General features: G+C 43.0%; 1 protein-coding gene and 1 pseudogene across 3 annotated transcripts in view; one reads left to right on the top strand and one right to left on the bottom strand.

Moving 5' to 3' along the window:
• The window catches only part of LOC123507810 (innexin inx2-like), a 79,016-nt gene that overhangs the window by 47,600 nt on the left and 23,916 nt on the right, over nucleotides 1–7,500 (top strand). The window lies entirely within an intron of this gene.
• LOC123507720 overlaps nucleotides 1–7,500 on the bottom strand; it is a 70,260-nt pseudogene that overhangs the window by 50,029 nt on the left and 12,731 nt on the right.

The following is a 7,500-nucleotide window of genomic DNA, read 5'->3' as shown; positions in this document are numbered from 1 at the left end:
ACTCGCTCTCTCACCATGACTGTTTTCCATGGTTAGCCTGGTTCTCAAGAATGGTTCTCCTGTTGATAAAGCAGGAATCTAGTTAATCTGTCACTAGAACCACAAAAACGGTCTTGAATATTCGTGTAACATAAAAAAAACTTTGCTAGCTCACCACGACAATCTTGCAATGCCAAATAAATTAATAGCCGCGTTCTCAAGTGTTTCTCCTGTTGATAAGGTGGAAATCTAGTTAATCTGTCACTAGAACCACAAAAACGGTCTTGTATATTCGTGTAACTTAAAAAAAAAACTTTGCTAGCTCACCACGACAATCTTGCAATGCCAAATAAATTAATAGCCGGGTTCTCAAAATGTTTCTCCTGTTGATGAAATCTAGTTATCTGTCACTAGAACCACAAAACACTTGAATACTAACATCTTTGCTGCTCACCACGACAATCCAATGCCAAATAAATAAATAGCCGCGTTCTCAAGTGTTTCTCCTGTTGATAAGGTGGAAATCTAGTTAATCTGTCACTAGAACCACAAAAACGGTCTTGAATATTCGTGTAACATAAAAAAAAACTTTGCTAGCTCACCACGAGTATCTTGCAATGCCAAATAAATTAATAGCCGCGTTCTCAAGTATTTCTCCTGTTGATAATGTTGAAGTCTGGTTAATCTGTCACTAGAACCACAAAAGCACCCTTGAATATTGGATCATTTGCTCTCTCACTGCGACTGTTTTCTAAGGCCAGAGATAAATAGCCAGGTTCTGAGGTGTTTCCCCTGTTGATAATGTTGAAAACTAATTAATCTGTCACTGGAACCACAAACACCCTTGAATATATAGGATCATTTTCTCTCTCACTGCGTCTGTTTTCTAAGGGCAAAGATAATTAGCCAAGTTCACATGAGCGTTTCTCCTGTTTAGTTAATGTCACTAAAAGCATGTCAACTAGTTAATATTTCACTAGTATACCATATAAACCAGCTAATCTGCCACTAGAACCACAAAAACACCCTTGTATATTCGCGTAAGTTATCAAAACATTGTATTCTGATAAACTTCGCTATCTCACTACTTTGCAAGGTTAGAGAGAGGGCAAACCAGGTTCTCAAGAGTGTTTCTCCTGATAATAACGTTGAAATTTTATAATTCTGTCAGTAGAACGATATAATCACTCTTGAGAATTGGCGAGTCTTCAAATTAGGGCGTTTTGTAAGTGGTACATGTGTGGCTCAGATCTTCACAATGCACGCCACGGCCAGACACTCAACAAAGACACACACACACACACACACACACACACACACACACACACACACACAGGCGAATTTTAATTGTTTGTTACGATAGTGGAGAGCATGATGTGTTTTTAAAAAGGAGGAGGAGGAGGAGGAGGAGGAGGAGGAGGAGGAGGAGGAGGAGGAGGAGGAGGAGGAGGAGGAGGAGGAGGAAGAAATTATTTACAAGTCACGTATATCTGAACCTGTGATTAAAATTTAATATCCTCAGGTGTCTCCTCCTCCTCCTCCTCCTCCTCTTCTTCTTCTTCTTCTTCTTCTTCCTGCTCCTCTTCCTCCTGGGGAGAAGCCTTCTGCTTTGCTGTCCTGTCTCTCACACTGTGTAGTTAGTATAGAATAGTTAACCAAGCAGCCTAGTAAGGACCCCAGAGTCTGTTGTTGCTTGGTCTTTCCTTTGTATTCCTCCTCCTCCTCCTCCTCCTCCTCCTCCTCCTCCTCCTCCTCCTCCTCCTCCTCCTCCTTCCCTCCTTCTTCTGTAAATCATAAATCTTAATATAACCAATTCTAAACTATACTACCACTACCACTACTGCTACTACTACTACTACTACTACTACTACTACTACTCTGTGTGTGTGTGTGTGTGTGTGTGTGTGTGTGTGTGTGTGTGTGTGTGTGTGTGTGTGTGTGTGTGTGTGTTGGTTTACATTAAAATTCTCTCTCTCTCTCTCTCTCTCTCTCTCTCTCTCTCGTTGTACAGTAGTAGAGGTGGTGGTGGTGGTGGTGGTGATAGTATTGGTGGTGATGGTGGTGGTGGCTGTGATTGTGGTGGTGCTGCTGATGGTGCTGGTGGTGGTGGTGGTGGTAATGGCGTTCAAGGCTAAACAGGCCACGACACCACCACCCACTCTCTCTCTCTCTCTCTCTCTCTCTCTCTCGCTGGTTATGGTATTTTATCATTTCCAAAAATCAAACATTACGAAGTGACCTCCTCCTCCTCCTCCTCCTCCTCCTCCTCCTCCTCCTCCTTCTCCTTCTTCTCTGGTAAAGATTCATATCCTTCCTTTCCTCCTGTCCTTTCCTCCTCTCCTTCCTTCCTTCCCTCCCAGACAGACAGACAGACAGACACACTCATACTGTCCTTTGTGGGTTTGGGTCGCTCTCTCTCTCTCTCTCTCTCTCTCTCTCTCTCTCTCTCTCTCTCTCAATAAGTCAGCGTAGACAAAGAAAGACAGAAATAGTTTTGTTTTTATTTCACTTTTTTTTCTCGTTTTTGTCACTGTTGTTTATCTCTCTCTCTCTCTCTCTCTCTCTCTCTCTCTCTCTCTCTCTCTCTCTGATATGGTACAGTACGGGGATCATATGAAGATCCTCCCCCCCAAATCTACTTGGGGGGAGGATCTTCATATGATGACTACTACTACTACTACTACTACTACTACTATTACTACGACTAATAAGACTACTACTACTACTACTACTACTAATATTACTCAGAGGTGGGCGCGCGAACCTTTTTTTGGGTTCCGAATCCGAACCCGAATATTCGCCGGTTTTGGGTTCCGAACCTCCGAATAGCGAACCCAAGTTTCCTCGGAATCTTTAAAATTTCCAGAGCACCATGGACCGTGATACTTTCAAGACTGCTGTGCTGCCCTTGCTAACTGAAGATTCTCTGCCTGTTATTAATTGGCTTAAGCAACGCAGAATGCTTAAAGGTGAAGTGAAATGTCCCTCTTGTGATAATGAAATGAACTGGACGAAGTATGCCAAATCTAATGATGGATATGCTTGGAAATGCCAGACCAAAGACTGTGCAAAGTATAAATCTACAGTATCTATAAGGACTGGATCGTTTATCGCCAACTCTAGATTAACACTTCAGAGCTGGGTTCATGCAATACATATGTGGAGTGAACGTTTTAGTGAATCAAGGGCAAGCCGTCAAGTTGGTGTTTCTGAGAAGACCATCATCGACTGCTACATTTTTTTCCGGGAGTGTGCAATAGATATCTTCAGGCTAACCCAGTGCAACTTGGTGGTCCAGGAACAGTTGTGCATATCGATGAATCGTGTTTTTCTCACAAACCAAAGCATCATCGGGGCAGAGGACCTCACACTCCTATGTGGGTATTTGGAATGGTCGATACCAGCACCTCACCAGCAACAGGATACATGGAAATTGTAGACAAAAGGGATGCTGTCACACTTCTCCCTATAATACAAGCAGTAGTGCGACAGGGATCAATAATCCACAGTGATGAGTGGAGGGCTTACAATAATATACAAGGATTGGGCTTCACACACAGGACAGTGAACCATTCACTCAATTTTGTGGATCCGCAAACTGGTGTCCACACTCAGGCCATAGAATCGTACTGGAACAAACATAAAGCACATATCAAGATGATGCGAGGATGCAGGCGGGACTTCTTGAATTCTTATCTTCAAGGATTTATGTGGCGTGACCGTTTCTTCCGGGATGCTTTTGATAACCTATGTACTCATATTTTCTTGCAATATTTAGTGTGATTTATATTTTTAAAGATTTTGAAATATTAGTGTAATTTTAAAATTGAATTGATTTAAAAATGTTAGTGTAATATATATATTTTTCCTGCAATATTTAGTGTAACAAGAAAGTAATCTGAATAATGTTTTATTATTTGATCCTTATGTTGTTTATTTATATTATATGTTAATGGGGAGCATCAACAATTTATATGTGGGATGAGCGCGACTGGGGGTGCATCTTCAGTTGGATACTTTGGGGGGGGGGAAGATCTTCATATGATCCCAGTACGGTTATGATACTGAGGCTATAAATCACACACACACACACACACACACACACACACACACACACACACACACACACACACACACACAACAAAGAACAGAAATAATAAAAAAAGTTTCCAATGACAAAAACAAAACAAAAACGAAGGAAAATCAGGAGTGGCTTGTAAATAAGACCAAATTAAAACCAAAAGTGTTAAGCCAGTCACAAGCCAGCAAGCCACCCCCCTCTCTCTCTCTCTCTCTCTCTCTCTCTCTCTAATTCAAATGGTTTATTTACCCATATATAATTACAAGGTAGAAATGTATAGACAGTGAAATTGCTTGGCTGGGCACATCTCTCTCTCTCTCTCTCTCTCTCTCTCTCTCTCTCTCTCTCTCTCTCTCTCTCTCTCTCTCTCTCTCTCCTCATCAAGAGAAAAAAAAGTTTGTGATAAAAGATAAGAGTAAAATAAACCTTACTGTGTTTTTGTCGCGCAGATTCACCGGTTGCTGAGAGAGAGAGAGAGAGAGAGAGAGAGAGAGAGAGAGAGAGAGAGAGAGAGAGAGAGAGAGAGAGAGAGCATAGTTTCATTCTAAGCTCTCATTATTTAATATAGAGTTTGATTTAAAGAGTATAATTAAGATGTGTCTGGTACTATTACTGCTGCTGCTACTACTATTACTACTACTACTACTACTACTACTACTACTACTATTACCACAACTACTATAACTATTACAATAACAAACAGCATTATCAACAACAAACTTCTACTACTACTACTACTACTACTACTACTACTACTACTACTACTACTACTACTACAACCATTACAACAACAAACAAAAACTACTACTACTACTATAACTATTACAACTACTACCACTACTACTACTACTACTACTACTACAAACAACAACAACTACTACTACAACAACCACCACCACCACCACCACCACCACCACCACCACCACTACTACCAATAATTTTTCCCAGATATTCCCTGCTACTTATCCTAACATCCACACTTATCAGTCTCGAAAGGGCACTTAGAAACGCACTTAAGAACACACACACACACACACACACACACACACACACACACACACACAACAGCAAAAACCGTGAATATGTAACCATTTTCTCAGGCAGGTTAGGTTAGGAAGGGGGAATGTGGATAAGAGAGTCAGGGGGGGAGTGGATGCGGGTACATGTGTAGGGGGTGGAGAGAGGTGTGTGGGTACTGTTGTGGGGTAAGGAGGGGGGTGTGTGGGAACTGGGACTCTGAAGGTGGGTGAGAAAGTGGGATAATTCGTGGATGTGGGTAGTGTGTGTGTGTGTGTGTGTGTGTGTGTGTGTGTGTGTGTGTGTGTGTGTGTGTGTGTGTACAGGACAGTGTGGGTGTGTATTAATAACAGAGGGTTTGGCTTCCTATCTTCTTCTTCTTCTTCTTCTTCTTCTTCTTCTTCTTCTTCTTCTTCTTCTTCTTCTTCTTCTTCTCCTCCTCCTCCTCCTCCTCCTCCTCCTCCTCCTCCTCCTCCTCGTCATTTCAGGATAGAAAGGAAATTAAGTGAAACGTTATAGCTTTGTTTTTTTCCTATTGTTTAAGTAGTAGTAGTAGTAGTAGTAGTAGTAGTAAAGCATCACCACCACCAAAATTACATCATAAACAACAACAACAACTACTACATCAAAAACATAGTGGAGGAGGAGGAGGAGGAGGAGGAGGAGGCGCAGGAAGGGTGAGGTAGGAGGCGAGGAGGAGGAGAGGAGAGGTAGAGGCATGTGAGAGGAGAGAGAGAGAGAGAGAGAGAGAGAGAGAGAGAGAGAGAGAGAGAGAGAGAGAGAGAGAGAACGGTGAGACAGCATTGTTCGTGACTTCAGGCGCACACACACACACACACACACACACACGTTCATGGTCAAGCCGGTCTCTCTCTCTCTCTCTCTCTCTCTCTCTCTCCACATCTCTTTCCGCAAGCATTCATCCGTTCTAACCCTAATCTCTCTCTCTCTCTCTCTCTCTCTCTCTCTCTCTCTCTCACACACACACACACACACACACACACACACACACACACACGAAACCTCTGTGTGTGTGTGTGTGTGTGTGTGTGTGTGTGTGTGTGACTGCGGCCTACCTAACGCCCCTCACGTAGGCCTGGGCTGGGCTGGGGAGAGGTAAGGTGGGGAGTGGTGGGGAGGGATATGGTGGGGAGGGGTGGGCCTGGGAGGGGTGGGGTGGGGTGGGCTGGGATAGGCCTAAACAACAGTAAGTATTTCTCTGTGGCAAGGTTTGGAGAAGCTTGTAGTGAAAGACGCCTTGTCACTCGTCTGTATACAACTTAATTGTTTACTTACGTTTGTAAGTGAGTAGTAGTAGTAGTAGTAGTAGTAGTAGTAGTAGTAGTAGTAGTAGTAGTAGTAGTAGTAGTAGTAGTAGTAGCAGCAGAACTATTTTGATGAAGGTGTACTTTTAAATTCTACCACTACTACTACTACTACTACTATTACTATTACTACTACTGCTGCTGCCAGACCCAACTCCACCATACTGGTCTACCCAAACCACACTCATGGCAACACACACACACCACGTAGTGTAGTGGTTAGCACGCTCGACTCACAATCGAGAGGGCCGGGTTCGAGTCCCGATAAGCGGCGAGGCAAATGGGCAAGCCTCTTAATGTGTGGGGTGTGTTCACCTAGCAGTAAATAGGTACGGGATGTAACTCGAGGGGTTGTGGCCTCGCTTTCCCGGTGTGTGTTGTGGTCTCAGTCCTACCCGAAGATCAGTCTATGAGCTCTGAGCTCGCTCCGTAATGGGGAAGACTGGCTGGGTGACCAGCAGACGACCGAGGTGAATTACATACACACATATACACACACAATCAGCGTAACCAAATACACACAAGACTTTCTCCTTACACACACACACACACACACACACACATACACTTATCTTGACGTGGTATATCTCACGTCGCCTAGGTGGACAAACCTCATCACTTTTTCCTAGTAGTAGTAGTAGTAGTAGTAGTAGTAGTAGTAGTAGTAGTAGTAGTAGTAGTAGTAGTAGGAAGGAAAAAAGATCAAGAAGTAGAGGAAGAAAGTAGTAGTAGTAGTAGTAGTAGTAGTAGTAGTAGTAGTATAAGTAAAAGTAGAAGTATAAGTAGAAGTATCACACACACACACACACACACACACACACACACACACACACACACACACACACACACACGAGCAAGACACAATGGAAGCAGAGAAGAGAGCAAGCACAGGTTGGAAAGGATGACAGGAAGGAAAGGCTGGTGAGGACACACTACATGCTTCTCGAACCTTTACCGTGACTCACCACAAGGAATGACAATCGTTGTGGTGATGATACTTAACCTAACCTAACCTACTGCTACTACTACTATTACTACTACTTCTACTACTACTACTGCTGCTGCTACTACTACTACTACTACTACTACTACTACTAC

This window comes from Portunus trituberculatus, chromosome 23, assembly GCF_017591435.1.
Source record: "Portunus trituberculatus isolate SZX2019 chromosome 23, ASM1759143v1, whole genome shotgun sequence".
Lineage (NCBI taxonomy): Eukaryota > Metazoa > Arthropoda > Malacostraca > Decapoda > Portunidae > Portunus > Portunus trituberculatus.
Note: the sequence above shows the minus strand (reverse complement) of the source record. Positions and strands in the feature narration are given on the sequence as shown.